We start from the raw sequence: 16628 nt of genomic DNA on the forward strand, positions 1-16628 counted from the left end.
TATTATTTGAATAATGCAAGATTTTACATCCCAGCAGTCTTTAAAAGGACATTCAGGGGCAAACGGTGATCAAAAGTTGTTTTAAATTGATTAAAAAATATATAGTTTGGAATATAATATTGAAAAGGGATATATAGTTGAGGTCGTTGGCTGTGTCCAAGACTCGCCGTTGCATCATGCTTAGGTACAGCCCTTAGTTAGCTATGGTATATTGGCCAAATACCATAACCCCTGCGCCTTAATGCTTAATAATAGCAGTCAAACAAGTTACATTTACATCCATTGATGGAAAATTATCTCGTGAGTTTAATAAACTCAAATGATCTTTTCTCTTGCAACATATTCAAATTATTTTATTGCACCTTGTCATAGCTGGCAATAATTATTATTTTGAGGGAAACCGAATTTTGCTTCGAACGTCATTACAAGTTACTATGATATTCCTTCTTAAATGTCTCGATAACGTTATGGCAAAAGGGTTTATTGTATACACATGGCAACATCTCTTTTGCGTTGAAAACGGTTTTTGGCTAGTTTTCAGGACTTTAGTGTTGGTTTTGACAATCATTGTTTTAGAAATGTCACCTTGCCTGGCAACCCTGCAGAAATATAACAATGAAAATAGTGGAGTGTGGACGTAGCTACTTCCTGTGTTTTTGCTATTTTATTATAGGTAGCAAAGTGGACAAATATATCCGTTTCCTGTATAAAGAAATGTATAACCTTTTCATAATTTTAGAACATGCTTTGAATATATTAGTGTGTTCGAGTAGAGCAGTATGCATATCACGGAACTGTTTTGAACGCCCTAGCTAGCTACATAGAAAAACAACTGGGTTTTGAAGAACTACTCGTTCGAGACAACGATTAATAAGACGAGGAAAGTCTACTACGAACAAAGTGTAGCAGAGTGTTAGGTGTGACAATATTGCAATACCAAGGTACACGATGGGACCTTGAGTGGTGTCTGAGTATGTTGAGTGGTGTCTGAGTATGTCACACACGTAACTCCACAGAGTTCCTGAGCAACGCCGCGGGAGGAGAGAGCTGTCAACCGGGCAGCTGAGACGTGACGTGGACATTTTATCCGACAATTTGGTGCAAATGTCATAGCCAACGTGTATTGTTTTGCTCTTTGAGGAAAGAGGTTGGAGAGGTATCCCGAAGTGGCGGGTGGGAGGGAACGAATTAACCAGGGAAGCATTTATGGTAATATAAACTACAAGGCAAGAGCGCATTCTCTGCCTTTTATCCCAGTGTTTGACAGAACTGTCGATACTAGATAGCTACTTCACTTACCAAGTTGGAGCTCGGAGTTCGGTGTACATTGGTACTATAGCTACACAGGACCAGCTGACTGATGCGACTATGTTTTATTTGATGACATGAAGTCAGCCCTATAACGCTTGCTGATTGAGGGCACGTCCCCATCAAAGAAATAGCTCTTGGTAAGACCTTGGCATAATGTCAAATATTGATTTATTTGTCTGTAGTGTGTGATACATTTATTTGCCTTCAACATAGTTGATTGTTTGTGCGTGTGTGTCAGCGTATGTATTTGTTCCTTCCTTTTATAAATGTTCCTTTGTATAAATGTCTGAATCAGTTTTGTATTGTACATCTGATTTGCACATGTATTGCTGTCTTATTACTATGTTATAGGCGTTTTCATAATGTCATTGATATCAAGATCAGGATTTACAGATGAGCTGACATAATACTACTGGTCTGGATTTAGATGAATATCAAAGAAACAAATACAGTCCTGATTGACAGGATTATAAAGAGAGTCAGTTTTTCTTCTAAAACTGAATTTCTGTGACCCAGCTAATCCCTCTTCTGGTTATTGTATATCTGATCATTCATGCCACAAGAATCTCAGTAGGGTAAAAACAAGGTCATACATTATTGTAGCATGCAACACCAAAGTGAAGTGTGCAAAGTTGTACATACGCAGAGCTTTTCCAATAGGATTAACTCCATGACACAATTTTCACTTTTTAAAGTATATGTTTTGGCTGCTCATCATGTCCAATATTCAGGAGCTCTTGTTTTGTTTGCCTGTGAACTTCTCTTCTGACTGGCTGAACTCGGGGTGTAACTGTTGAACACTTCGACCGGACAATTTCTAGAGTGACCTGAATCCTATTGACATGACACTCACTTGGAAATAGCCTTTATTTAGATGACACAGATCAATAGGGAGGGCCTAGATGTTTTGTTCATCAGTACTAAGGAGGTATAAAGTCAATCATAAGGTAATATAATGAATGGTAAGAGGCTGACATACAATTATCCAGAGGAATGCATTGACCCAGGCTGTGTCAGTGGATTAATGCACTATACAGTACTATGAGCTGGTGGCAGCATTCATTCTATCTTTGTGCATTCCTAAGTAGAGCCAGTCATGAGCTAAGTGGGACTGAAAAATAGTGGGAAATTCAGCAACTTGTCAAGGACAAAGAAAGTTCACTTAAAAAATGCTTTTTCTGTGGGTTTAAAACAAATAATTTTGGGGTTGAAGTTCACTACCATTGTCCTTGAAGAGTTGCTGCATTATTTCTTCCTTTTCAGTTTGCTCCTCTGTACAGTGTGAACTAAGCTCAGAGAGAGAGAGTAGATTGAGTTTTACCTAGTTATGCACTCTCAGTGACTCACCTTTACTCAGCAGGTCCACACACTGATGAAGAGATCCGAGGTCACTGCCTGCCGTGCGGTGGCCTCTAGCCAGGTGTGTGTGTGTGCATGTGCGTGTCTGACTATGCTTCTTGCAGTTAGGGTGTTTGTGTGCTTCCCACTGCTGTGATGATCGTTGTTCCACTCCCTGATCATTGTGTGTCTCTAGAGAAGATGTGTGGTGGTATGCTGTGCTTCACTCCTCTGCAGTTCAGTAGAAACTGAGGAATTGGTGCTTTTTGAGGTTGCTTCGGTTTCGGTATAATTATAAAGCAAATCATTTGATTATTTTTTTGAACATGAAATGTTTTGTAAAATAAGGACATTACAATGATTTTAGAGCTTTTTAATTCAAAGCCAAAAATAGTGAACATTCAATTGCCAAAATATTGAAGATATTCCATTGTCTCTGTCAGGTCCTGGTTTGGTGGATATCAATTAAAAAAAAAAAAAATAGGAAATTACTATGAAATAATAAAACATTTCAGTTTTCTTAGTTTTTATTTGATTACTTATTTGTCTCTTTTCAGCTCAGGCAGTAGCAGTCAGCCAGTCAGGCCATCTAACGTTTTAGTCATCCAATTTAGCTAGCCTGCCTAAGTATGTTGCAGAGCTGTCTGACAAAATAATGTTACTAGTTATTCAAAGTAAATAAGGTATACTTTTATGAACTGCATCTGTCCCTGTGGATGTTGTGTTGTGTACATTCCTCTCTCATGCGGTGTATGCGGTCTGTGTGTATCTGACCTAACGAAGCAGGCGCAAAAGTGTATCCGTCCAGAGATCTGTAGACAATTACAAGACAATCATGTCTATGCCCTTACAATGGGAGTCGTTGTCTCAAAGGCGGGAAGACACGCTTATGTCCAAAATAAACCTATATAAATGCATTGGGCTTATTTTGGAAAGCTTTTGGCGAGAGTGAAACCTCTCGCTTCGCCTCTTCCTCTCTGATCCGTCAATGAGCCAGAAAAAGCTGGTGCAATGGATTATGGTCAATGTTGTTATTTACCACGTTTCTGCGCTGAACTAGGTTGAATATTTGCTTAATGAAAACTACAACTCCCTTTAGCCCAGCGTCCCACATAGTTCACTTTATTTCTCAGATTTCTCTCGAGAATGATTTGATTTCTCTGAAGAGAAACGAAATGGGTTTCAGGTAGTTAAAACAACGGCGGCCAATTAGTTCTTTAATAACAGAAAAAATGATGGTTAATCTCTCAGCACTAGTAGAAACTCCTTGAATATAAGCCTTTCTAATATTATGTCGTCCAGAGCTGTATAGATGTCATGGTAACAAACTATAGTTTTGGCAAGTCGGTTAGAACACCTGCTTTGTGCATGACACAAGTAATTTTTCCAACAATTGTTTACAAACAGATTATTGCACTTATAATTCACTCTATCACAATTCCAGTGGGTCAGAAGTTTACATACACTAACTTGACTGTGCCTTTAAACAGCTTGGAAAATTCCAGGAAATGATGTCATGGCTTTAGAAGTTTCTGATAGGCTAATTGACATAATTTGAGTCAATTGGAGGTGTACCTGTGGATGTATTTCATGGACCACCTTCAAATGCAGTGCCTCTTTGCTTGACATCATGGGAAAATCAAAAGAAATCAGCGAATACCTCAGAAACAAAATTGTAGAACTCCGCAAGTCTGGTTCATCCTTGGGAGCAATTTCCAAACGCCTGAAGTTACCACGTTCATCTGTACAAAAATAGTTTGCAAGTATAAACACCATGGGACCACGCAGCCGTCAATACCGCAAAGGAAGAAGATGTGTTCTGTCTCCTAGAGATGGATGTACTTTTGTGCAAAAAGTGCAAATCAATCCCAGAACAACAGCAAAAGACCTTGTGAAGATGCTGGAGGAAACAGGTACAAAAGTATCTATATCCACAGTAAAACAAGTCCTAGATCGACATAACCTGAAAGGAGGCTCAGCAAGGAAGAAGACATTGCTCCAAAACCGCCATAAAAAAAGCCAGACTACGGTTTGCAACTGCACAGATCATACTTTTTAACCATAATGACCATTGTTGTGTTTGGAGGAAAAAGGGGGCGGCTTGCAAGCCGAAGAACACCATCCCAACCGTGAAGCACGGGGGTGGCAGCATCATGTTGTTGGGGTGCTTTGCTGCAGGAGGGACTGGTGCACTTCACAAATAGATGGCATCATGAGGGAGGAAAATTATGTGGATATATTGAAGCAACATCTCAAGACATCAGTCAGAAGGCTAAAGCTTGGTTGCAAATGGGTCTTCCAAATGGACAATGACTCCAAGCATACTTCCAAAGTTGTGGCAAAATGGCTTACGGACAACAAAGTCAAGTTATTGGAGTGGCCATCACAAAGACCTGACCTAATTCCTAGAAAGATTTGTGGGCAGAACTGAAAAGGCGTGTGCGAGCAAGGAGGCCTAAAAACCTGACTCAATTACACCAGCTCTGTCAGGAGGAATGGGCCAAAATTCACTTATTGTTGGAAGCTTGTGGAAGGCTACCCGAAATGTTTGACCCAAGTTAAACAATTTAAAGAATGCTACCAAATACTAATTGAGTGTATGTTAACTTCTGACTTTAAGCTACTCATTCTCATCAACAGGAGATTGTTTATTGTTACTCGCTTGTATCATTTTATCAAAATCAGCCTGGGGTCAGCCTGTCCTTGCTCAGACCATACGCAGTACACTGCATCAAATTGGTCTGCATGGCTGTCGTCCCAGAAGGAAGCCTCTTCTAAAGGTGATGCACAAGAAAACCCGCAAACAGTTTGCTGAAGACAAGCAGACTAAGGACATGGATTACTGGAACCATGTCCTGTGGTCTGATGAGGCCAAGATAAACTTATTTGGTTCAGATGGTGTCAAGCGTGTGTGGCAGCAACCAGGTGAGGAGTCCAAAGACAAGTGTGTCTTGCCTACAGTCAAGCATGGTGGTGGGAGTGTCATGGTCTGGGGCTGCATGAGTGCTGCCGGCACTGTGGAGCTACAGTTCATTGAGGGAACCATGAATGCCAACATGTACTGTGACATACTGAAGCAGAGCATGATCCCCCTCCCTTCAGAGACTGGGCCGCAGGGCAGTATTCCAACATGATAACGACCCCAAACACACCTCCAAAACGACCACTGCCTTGCTAAAGAAGCTGAGGGTAAAGGTGATGGACTGGCCAAGCATGTCTCCAGACCTAAACCCTATTGAGCATCTGTGGGGCATCCTCAAACGGAAGGTGGAGGAGTGCAAGGTCTCTAACATCCACCAGCTCTGTGATGTCGTCATGGAGGAGTGGAGGAGGACTCCAGTGGCAACCTGTGATGATGGTGGCCTCACAAAATATTGACATTTTCACTTAGGGGTGTACTCACTTTTGTTGCCAGCGGTTTATACATTAATGGCTGTGTGTTGAGTTATTTTGAGGGGACAGCAAATTTACACTGTTATACAAGCTGTACACTCACTACTTTACATTGTAGCAAAGTGTCATTTCTTCAGTGTTGTCACATGAAAAGATATACTAAAAAGAAAATATATAAATATTTACAAAAATGTGAGGGGTGTACTCACTTTTGTGATATACTGTATGTAAGAATGCTGTTCATCGACTACAGGTCAGCATTTAACACCATAGTAACCTCCAAACTCATCAATATGCTCGAGACCCTGGGCTGTGCAACCCTCGACCCCGCCCTGTGCAACTGGGTCCTGGACTTTCTGATGGGACTCCCCCAGATGGTGAGGGTAGGAAACAACATCTCCACCCCGCGGATCCTCAACACTGGGTGCACAAGGGTGTGTTCTCAGCCTCCTCCTGTACTCCCAGTTCACCCATGACTGTGTGGCCATGCACACCTCCAACTCAATCATCAAGTTGGCAGACGACACTACAGTGGTAGGCTTGATTACCAACAACGACGAGACGGCCTACAGGGAGGAGGTGAGGGCCCTCGGAGTGTGGTGTCAGGAAAATAACCTCACACTCAACGTCAACAAAACAAAGGAGATGATTGTGGACTTCAGGAAACAGCAGAGAGAGCAGCCCCCTATCCACATCGACCTGACAGTAGTGGAGAAGGTGGAAAGTTTTAAGTACCTCGGTGTACACATCACGGGACAACCTGAAATGGTCCACCCACACAGACAGCGTGGTGAAGAAGGCGCAACAGCGCCTCTTCAACATCTGGAGGCTGAAGAAATTTGTCTTGTCACCAAAAACACTGACAAACTTTTACAGATGCACAATCGAGAGCATTCTGTCAGGCTGTATCACCGCCTGGTACGGCAACTGCTCCGCCCACAACGGTAAGGCTCTCCAGAGGGTAGTGAGGTCTGCACAACGCACCACCAGGGGTAAATTACCTGCCCTGCAGGACACCAACACCACCTGATGTCACAGGAAGGCCAAAAAGATCATCAAGGACAACAACCACCCAAGCCACTGCCTGTTCACCCCGCTATCATCCAGAAGTGTGGGGCGGCAGGGTAGCCTAGTGGTTAGAGCGTTGGTCTAGTAACCGGAAGGTTGCAAAGTTCAAACCCCCGAGCTGACAAGGTTCAAATCTGTCGTTCTGCCCCTGAACAAGGCAGTTAACCCACTGTTCCTAGGCCGTCATTGAAAATAAGAATTTGTTCTTAACTGACTTGCCTGGTTAAATAAAGGTAAAATAAAATGTAAAAAAGTACAGGTGCATCAAAGCTGGGACCGAGAGACTGAAAAACAGCTTCTATCTCAAGGCCATCAGACTGTTAAACAGCCATCACTAACATTGAGTGTCTGCTGCCAACATACTGACTCAAATCTCTAACCACTTTAATAATTAATAATTGGATGTAATAAATGTATCACTAGTCACTTTAAACAATGCCACTTTATATAATGTTTACATACCCTACATTACTCATCTCATGTGTATATACTGTACTCTATACCATCTACTGCATCTTGCCTATGCTGTTCGGCCATCGCTCATCCATATATTTATATGTACATATTCTTATTCATTCCTTTACACTTTTGTGTAAAAGGTAATTGCTGTGAAATTGTTAGATTACTTGTCAGATATTACTGCATGGTCAGAACTAGAAGCACAAGCATTTAGCTACACTCGCATTAACATCTGCTAACCATGTGTATGTGAACAATAACATTTGATTTGATTAACACACATAAGATGTGTCTATATATGGAACAATTCACATTTAAAAATGTTGACCAATCAATTGGTCGAAAGAACAGACGATTCTCGTTGAGCAAGATTTGTTTCGGGACAGCCCTAGGTTCTCCACACACATTCAGGTGTGCAAGCTAAAGAGAGAGATTGTAAATTACAGAGCAGAGGGGAAGCAGAAAATCAAATCACTCCCCTGGATGTCACCCTGCATAGCCACAGTGTTCCTGAGCTCATTAGAAACAGAGCTGAACCTCAAGAGTGGGGGAGGGGGGATCTGACAGAGAAGGCGAAAGAGGGAGAGACAGCGAGAGAAATAGAGAGAGGAGCAAACACACAAAATGATGCAACTAACATTCTCTCTCTCTACCCTCTCTCCTTTAGTCTACTACAGTGATGGACAAAAGCCTCAGATTAGATTAAAACAGCCCTTCCCTTCCATTAGATAGCTTCATTCCAGACTGAACCTCAAACTGTCAAATTAGATATACTGTAGGTGCTCATTACTGGACTGAAATGAGAAGAGGCTGAAACGAATGGGGCAAGCGTTCCAATAAAATTACATTTCTGATAATTATCATTAACAGTGCTTGCTGAAACGTCTGTATACTAATGAAAGACCTGCAAGTCGGGCTCCCTGAAACTGTGATACAGCCCATTACTGTGATCAGGGTACAATGAACAATTTGTTAATTTCTTCTCGTACCTCAATGAGGCTGCTATCCTAGAAGATAAAGTAGACTAGACCTGAAGGCATTTCTGTTCTGCTTAAAATGAACATTTGCTGATTCATTCTTTGAATTAAGCTGTTATGTTATTGTTTGTTTCCTAAGAAACATTTCATAACTGACTTTCAAAAAGGAAGACACAACTTGTGTACATCCTGTAGTATTAAGAAAAACACAAAGCAAGCATTTCAATACTCACCAGGGCTATAAATTAGCTGGAGCTCCCAAATTTAAAAATATTTAGTACCAGAAAAAGAGATTGATTAAAATGTATTTGATTTAGATATAGCCTACATTAGTCCAATATTAGTCTGATTAATCAGGCTTTTAGACACAATTAATTGGTATATACACCCTGAGAAACCTGTGTGCAAAATTTTGTAAATGTTCCTTATTGAGAAATCATGTGACTAAACTGAATAAAAAGAAGAAACTGCACTATGAAACAAAGATAAATTAAATAAAGAATAATAGTAAGAAGTTTTGGGGCACCTTAAATGAAATTCTGGGGAAAAAGACAAACTCAGCTTCATCATTCACTGAATCAGATGGCTCATTCATCACAAAACCAACTGATATTGCCAACTACTTTAATATTTTTTTCATTGGCAAGATCAGCTAATTTAGGCATGACATAACAGCAACAAATGCTGACACTACACATCCAAGTACATCTGACCAAATTACAAAAGACAAGCATTGTAATTTTAAATTCCATAAAGTTAGTGTGGAAGAGGTGAAAAAATGATTGTTGTCTATCAACAAGGATAAGCCACCGGGATCTGACAACTTGGATGGAAAATGACTGAGGATAATAGCGGAAAATATTGCCACTCCTATTTGCCATATTAAGCCTTACTAGAAAGTGTGTGCCCTCAGGTTTGGAGGGAAGCAAAAGTCATTCCGCTACCTAAGAATAGTAAAGCCCCCTTCGCTGGCTCAAATAGCCGACCAATCAGCCTGTTAACAACCCTTAGTAAACTTTTGGAAAAAATGTGTGTTTGACCAGATACAATGCTATTTTACAGTAAACAAGTTGACAACAAAGTTTCAGCATGCTCATTGAGAAGGACATTCAACAAGCACAGCACTTACACAAATGACTGATGATTGGTTGAGAGAAATTGATGATAAAAAGAGTGTGGGGGCTGTTTTGTTAGACTTCGGAGCGGCTTTTGACATGATCAATCATACTCTGCTGCTGGCAAAACGTATGTGTTATGGCTTTACACCCTGCTATATTGTGGATAAATAGTTACCTGTCTAACAGAACACAGAGGGTGTTCTTTAATGGAAACCTCTCCAACATAATCCAGGTAGAATCAGGAATTCACCAAGGCAGCTATCTAGCCCCATTACTTTTTTCAAACTTTACAAATGAATTGCCACGGGCTTTGAGGAAAGTCATAGTGTCTATGTACAGTGGGGCAAAAAAGTATTTAGTCAGCCACCAATTGTGCAAGTTCTCCCACTTAAAAAGATGAGAGAGGCCTGAAATTTTCATCATATGTACATTTCAACTATGACAGACAAAATGAGAAAAAAAATCCAGAAAATCACATTGTAGGATTTTTTTATGAATTTATTTGCAAATTATGGTGGAAAATAAGTATTTGGTCAATAACACAAGTTTATCTCAATACTTTGTTATATACCCTTTGTTGGCAATGATAGAGGTCAAACGTTTTCTGTAAGTCTTCACAAGGTTTTCACACACTGTTGGTGGTATTTTGGCCCATCCCTCCATGCAGATCTCCAGTGCAGTGATGTTTTGGGGCTGTTGCTGGGAAACACGGACTTTCAACTCCCTCCAAAGAGGAGGGTTGAGATCTGGAGACTGGCTAGGTCACTCCTGGACCTTGAAATGCTTCTTACGAAGCCACTCCTTCAATGCCCTTGCTGATGGAAGGAGGTTTTCACTCAAAATCTTACGATACATGGCCCCATTCATTCTTTCCTTTACAAAAAACAGCCCCAAAACATGATGTTTCCACCCCCATGCTTCACAGTAGGTATGGTGTTCTTTGGATGCAACTCAGCATTCGCTGTCCTCCAAACACGACGAGTTGAGTTTTTACCAAAAAGTTATATTTTGGTTTCATCTCACCATATGACATTCTCCCAATCTTCTTCTGGATCATCCAAATGCTCTCTAGCAAACTTCAGACGGGCCTGGACATGTACTGGCTTAAGCAGTGGGACACGTCTGGCACTGCAGGATTTGAGTCCCTGGCGGCGTAGTGTGTTACTGATGGTAGGCTTTGTTACTTTGGTCCCAGCTCTCTGCAGGTCATTCACTAGGTCCCCCGTGTGGTTCTGTGATTTTTGCTCACCGTTCTTGTGACCATTTTGACCCCACGGGGTGAGATCTTGCGTGGAGCCCCAGATCGAGGGAGATTATCAGTGGTCTTGTATGTCTTCCATTTCCTAATAATTGCTCCCAGATTTGATTTCTTCAAACCAAGCTGCTTACCTATTGCAAATGCAGTCTTCCCAGCCTGGTGCAGGTCTACAATTTTGTTTCTGGTGTCCTTTGACAGCTTTTTGGTCTTGGCCATAGTGGAGTTTGGAGTGTGACTGTTTGAGGTTGTGGACAGGTGTCTTTTATACTGATAACAAGTTCAAACAGGTGCCATTAATACAGGTAACAAGTGGAGGACAGAGGAGCCTCTTAAAACCTGTTAGGGCTAGGCAGAATACTGCCCCCTTTGGATGAATTGCGTGCCCATAGTAAACTGAAACAAAATCTGTCCAAAATTGCTAATATATGCATATAATAATTATTATTGGATAGAAAACACTCTAAAGCTTCTAAAACCGTTTGAATTATGTCTGTAAGTATAGCAGAACTCACAAGGCAGGCGATCTCCCAAACTAGTTTTGGAATCATGAAAGTTGGGGCAACTTTGACGTCATCGCCCCCACCCTTCCCAACCAGCTATGGATCTGGACTAGATGTCCTCATTCAGTACAGCGTTTAATTGTGCAAATCCCGCGAGTTTTGACCCTTTGGGAGGCAAAAGAGTTAGTGTCGCGAGAAAATACCTGCGTGTTAGGGCGCGAATTGTACAAAGCCCTTCCTTTGTTCCTGCTTGCCTCAGAAGAAGTATGATTGTCCGGCTGAATTGAGAATTGTTTTGTATGTTTATAACATCCTAAAGCTTGATTCTGCACTTAGTTTGACCAGTTTAGTCAACATATAATATGTAATTTTGACGTTTTGATGTGTAACTGTTCGGGACCAGAAGTCATTTTGGATGCATTTCAGCTGGAACTCGTAGCATATGCTACTGTAAGGACACACCAACTGAAACCAAACTATATATTAGGTAAGTATGACTCCTTCCACTAAAATTCTGATCGAAGACCATCAAAGGTAAGGGAATATTTATGTTGTAATTTTGTATTTCTGTTGACTCCAACATAGCGGAGAAATATTGCTTACGTCTGAGCGCCGTCTCAGATTATTACATAGTGAACTAATTCTGTAACGTTAAAAATAAATGTGGCACAGCGGTTGCATTAAGAAGCAGTGTATCTTTCTAACTATATGTAGAACATGTATATTTAGCCAAAGTTTATGATGTTTATTTCTGTTATCTGGCGGTGCTATCTATAATTTCTCCTGACATTTTTGAGCATTTTCTGAACATGGCGTCAATGTAAACGGAGATTTATGGATATAAATGGCATATTATTGAAAATAACATAAATGTACTGTGTAACATGTCCTATTACTGTCATCTGATGAAGATTTTCAAAAGGTTAGTGAATTATTTTACTTTTAATCCTGCGTTTGTGATTGCATCTTTTGTTCGACAAAATGGCTGTATATCGTCTGTGTCTTTGTGGTGGTTTGACATAAATATGTGCTATGTTTTCGCCGTAAAACATTTTAGAAATCTGAGTATGCTGGGTAGATGAACACGGTGTTTATCTTTCATTTGAGCTATTGGACTTGTTAATGTGTGGACGTTAAATATTTCTAAGAATATTTTTACATTCTGTGCGCCACTGTTTCAGTTGAGCGGGGGGTGGTACCCCTTGGGGAACATGTACTGTCAACAGGAAGAAGAAGTTACAGGTCTGTGAGAGCCAGAAATCTTGCTTGTTTGTACCTATGATGAAAATGACAGGCCTCTCTCATCTTTTTTTTGTGGGAGAACTAGCACAATTGGTGGCTCACTAAATACTTTTTTTGCCCCACTGTATGTGGATGACTCAACACTATACTGTACATGTCAGCAACTACAGCGACTGAAATGACTGCAACACTTAACAAAGAGTTGAAGTTAGTTTAAGAGTGTGTGGTAAGGAATAAGTCAGTCCTAAATATTTCTAAAACTAGTCAGTTCAGTCGTGTGGTCAGGTGCCGCAAAAAAGGAAAATTGCAATTGGTTCAGAACAGGACAGCACAGTTGGCCCTTGGATATACACAGAGAGCTAATTTTAATAATATGCATGTCAATCTCTCATGTCAATACCTCAACAAGTCAATACCTCAAATATAATTTTATTCAACATTCTGGCTTGTAAAGACTTTTGTGTCTTTTTTACAAAGACGTGTTTCAGACTGTAACCATGGTAGCAGTCAGATTTTTAGGCAAGGCCAATATCTGAAAACTACTTTTGAAATACCTCTCCTGGAGTAGCTATCCAGGAGCCCCTTTCCCTTCTTACAATGTCATCTTAAAACATACTGGTCAAGTTAACAAGTTGTTATCCAGCTAATGTCGAAAAACCTGAATGTATTTGCATTGTGATTGGTCCCTGAACCCCAGGACTCTATTTTGAAATAAATAAAAGCCTCCTTAAAGGTGCAATCAGTAGTTGAAACAATAACAAAGCGCCACCCCCCTGTTTCTGTAAAAAGCTGAGGAATGACAGTGAGTGACTGTGTGACTAGCACCCATTGTCTCTCTCCTCCCTGCTGTAGCAACCACCACAGAACATCAACCATGTTGACTGAAAGTTCTGTTACCGAAATCCCTAATTAGTTTGGGAAAAACATTCCCTATTTTCTCAACCCTTGCTCTCTTTACGTGACACATGTATGCATTACATGCAAATGACCAATAGGGCCTGACCTATAGCATATCATAATCACACTAATAAACTGGTTATAACAAACCCCAATCACTGTAGCACATGTAACAGAAAAGTGGATGCAGATGACATGACAAAAAACTCTAAATGGGGGAATGTTTGGTCACTATAAGGAGGTAAAGGGGAAGTCAGATGTGTGGAATACATTTTGACTAGTTGTGGAAAATATGTAAAGAAAAATAAGTTAAGGAGCAAGTGCTGGCCGTTTGGAACAACATCAACAACACAAAATAGTTTTTTAGAGGCCATGCAATTCAGTACTCATTTATAAAACTAAAGCAACTTAGATCAAAAGAGTCCATATTAACAAAGGAAATTGAAGGACTAACAGTACAGTTTGATTGCAATAAAAAACCTGTACCATAGAGGCTCAGAGTAAGTTAGAGGGAAAACAAAAAGAAATGGAGGAACTTATTCAAGAAAGATCCAGGGTAATATATTATAAAAATAAAGCGAACTGGACGGAATATGGGGGAAAATGCAGCAAATTATTTTTCAATCTTCAATATAGAAATGCTACCAAAAAAAAGTATTGAAACTTGTTACAAATGATGGAGTCACGCATGATTCACCGAATTATATTTTGAAAGAGGAAGTAAACTACTTTAAGAATATGTTTTCGTTTCAGTCTCCTCCATCTCCACTAACCGAAACTAATTGTATGGCTTTTTTTCCTAATAATAATAATGTAAAATGAACATATGTGCAGAAAGACTCATGTGAAGGCCAAATTACAGAGGAGGAACTTCTTGATGCAATTAAAGCCTTTACGGCTGGGAAAACTCCAGGGCTGGATGGCATACCAGTGGAAGTTTACCAAACTTTTTTTGATATGCTCAGAGGACCATTATTAGCGTGTTTTAACCACTCCTATATGAATGGCAGTTTATCGGACAACCAACAAGAAGGTCTGATATCATTATTACTGAAACAGGACCAAGTGGTTTATATCAATTGAATAAATTGGAGGCCTCGTACACTTCAGTGTTGTGATGCAAAAATCCTATCTAAATGCTTAGAGTTTAAAAAAGTATTGTCAGATAGTATTCATCCTAATCATGGATGATACATTTACATGGATGATACATTGGAGATAATATAAGACAAGTACTGGAAACAATAGAATACTATGAAATATCGGGGACACCAGGCCTGGTTTTCATAGCTGATGCTTTTGATAAAGTATGGCTGGAGTTTATATATAAATGACTAGAATATTTCAATTTTGGGGAATCTCTTATAAAATGGGTTAAAGTTATGTATAGTAACCCTATGTGTAAAATAGTAAATCATGGCTACATCTCAGAAAGTTTTAAACTGTCTAGAGGAGTAAAACAAGGTTGTCCACTATCGGCATATCTATTTATTATTGCCATTGAAATGTTAGCTGTTAAAATTAGATCCAACAATAATATTAAGGGATTAGCAATCCGTGGCTTAAAAACAAAGGTGTCATTGTACGTTGATGATTCATGTTTTCTTTTAAAACCATAATTATAATCCCTCCACGGCCTTATAGAGGATCTAGATACTTTTGCTAACCTCTGGATTAAAACCAAATTATGATGTGATATATTACGTATTTGATCACAAAAAAAAAAATTGACCGTGTAGTTTACCAATAAAATGGTCTGACGGGGATGTGGACATATTCAGTATACAAATCCCAAAAGAAAGACATGATCTCACTCCAAAACATTTTTATAGAAAGTTAGCAAAAATAGATAAGATCTTGCTACCATGGAAAGGAAAATACCTGTCTATTGTGGAAAAAGCACCCCGATTATGTAACGGCGTTCGTCTGTTGAATGAAGAGAGTCAGACCGAAATGCAGCGTGTAGGTTACTCATGACTTTAATGAACAGTATCGCGGTACATGAAATAACTGAAATACAAAAACAACAGAACGGAACGTGAAACTTATTACAGCCTATCTGGTGACTACAACACAGAGACAGGAACAAACACCCACAAAATACAAAGGGAACTCAGGCTACCTAAATCCGGTTCCCAATCAGAGACAACGCGAAGCACCTGACTCCAATTGAGAATCGCCTCAGGCAGCCAAGCCTATACCACACCCCTAATCAGCCGCGATCCCAAATACTACAAACCCCAATACGAAAACAACATATAAACCCATGTCACACCCTGGCCAACCCAAACATATAACAAAAACACAAAATACAATGACCAAGGCGTGACAGAACCCCCCTAAGGTGCGGACTCCCGGACGCACCTCAAGAGCATAGGGAGGGTCCGGGTGGGCGTCTGTCCATGGTGGCGGTTCTGGCTCGGGACGAGGACCCCACTCCATTAATGTCCTAGTTCCTCCCCTTCGCGTCCTGGGATAATCCACCCTCTCCGCCGACCATGGCCTAATAGTCCTCACCCAGATCCCCACATAACTGAGGAGCAGCTCGTGACAGAGGGGCAGCTCGGGACAGAGGGGCAGCTCAGGACAGAGGGGCAGCTCAGGACAGAGGGGCAGCTCAAGACAGAGGGGCATCTCAGGACAGAGGGGCAGCTCGGGACAGAGGGGCAGCTCGGGACAGAGGGGCAGCTCGGGACAGAAGGGCAGCTCGGGACAGAGGGGCAGCTCGGGACAGAAGCAGCCCGGGACTGAGGGGTAGCCCGGGACTGAGGGGAAGCCCAGTACTGAGAGGAAGCCCAGTACTGAGAGGAAGCACAGTACTGAGAGGAAGCTCAGGCAGGTAGTAGGCTCCGGTAAATCCTGGCTGGCTGGCGGAACTGGAAGAGCCTGGTTGTCTGGCCGATCTAGAAGATCATGGCTGACTGGCACTTCTGGCGGATCTTGGCAGACTGGCACTTCTGGCGGATCTTGGCAGACTGGCACTTCTGGCGGATCTTGGCAGACTGGCACTTCTGGCGGATCCTGGCAGACTGGCGGCGCTGGGCAGACTGGCGGCGCTGGGCAGACT

General features: G+C 41.0%; 1 protein-coding gene across 5 annotated transcripts in view; it reads left to right on the forward strand.

Annotated features, from left to right (window-relative positions):
- The first annotated feature begins 1190 nt into the window (after window positions 1-1190).
- furinb (furin (paired basic amino acid cleaving enzyme) b) overlaps window positions 1191-16628 on the forward strand; it is a 198925-nt gene continuing 183487 nt past the window's right edge. For all 5 annotated transcript variants that reach the window (XM_052465969.1, XM_052465971.1, XM_052465970.1 and 2 more), the window contains exon 1: window positions 1191-1448. The gene's annotated coding sequence lies outside the window, so the exon portion shown is untranslated. The remainder of the gene's footprint in view (window positions 1449-16628) is intronic.

This window comes from Oncorhynchus keta, chromosome 17, assembly GCF_023373465.1.
Source record: "Oncorhynchus keta strain PuntledgeMale-10-30-2019 chromosome 17, Oket_V2, whole genome shotgun sequence".
NCBI classification, from domain to species: Eukaryota; Metazoa; Chordata; class Actinopteri; order Salmoniformes; family Salmonidae; genus Oncorhynchus; species Oncorhynchus keta.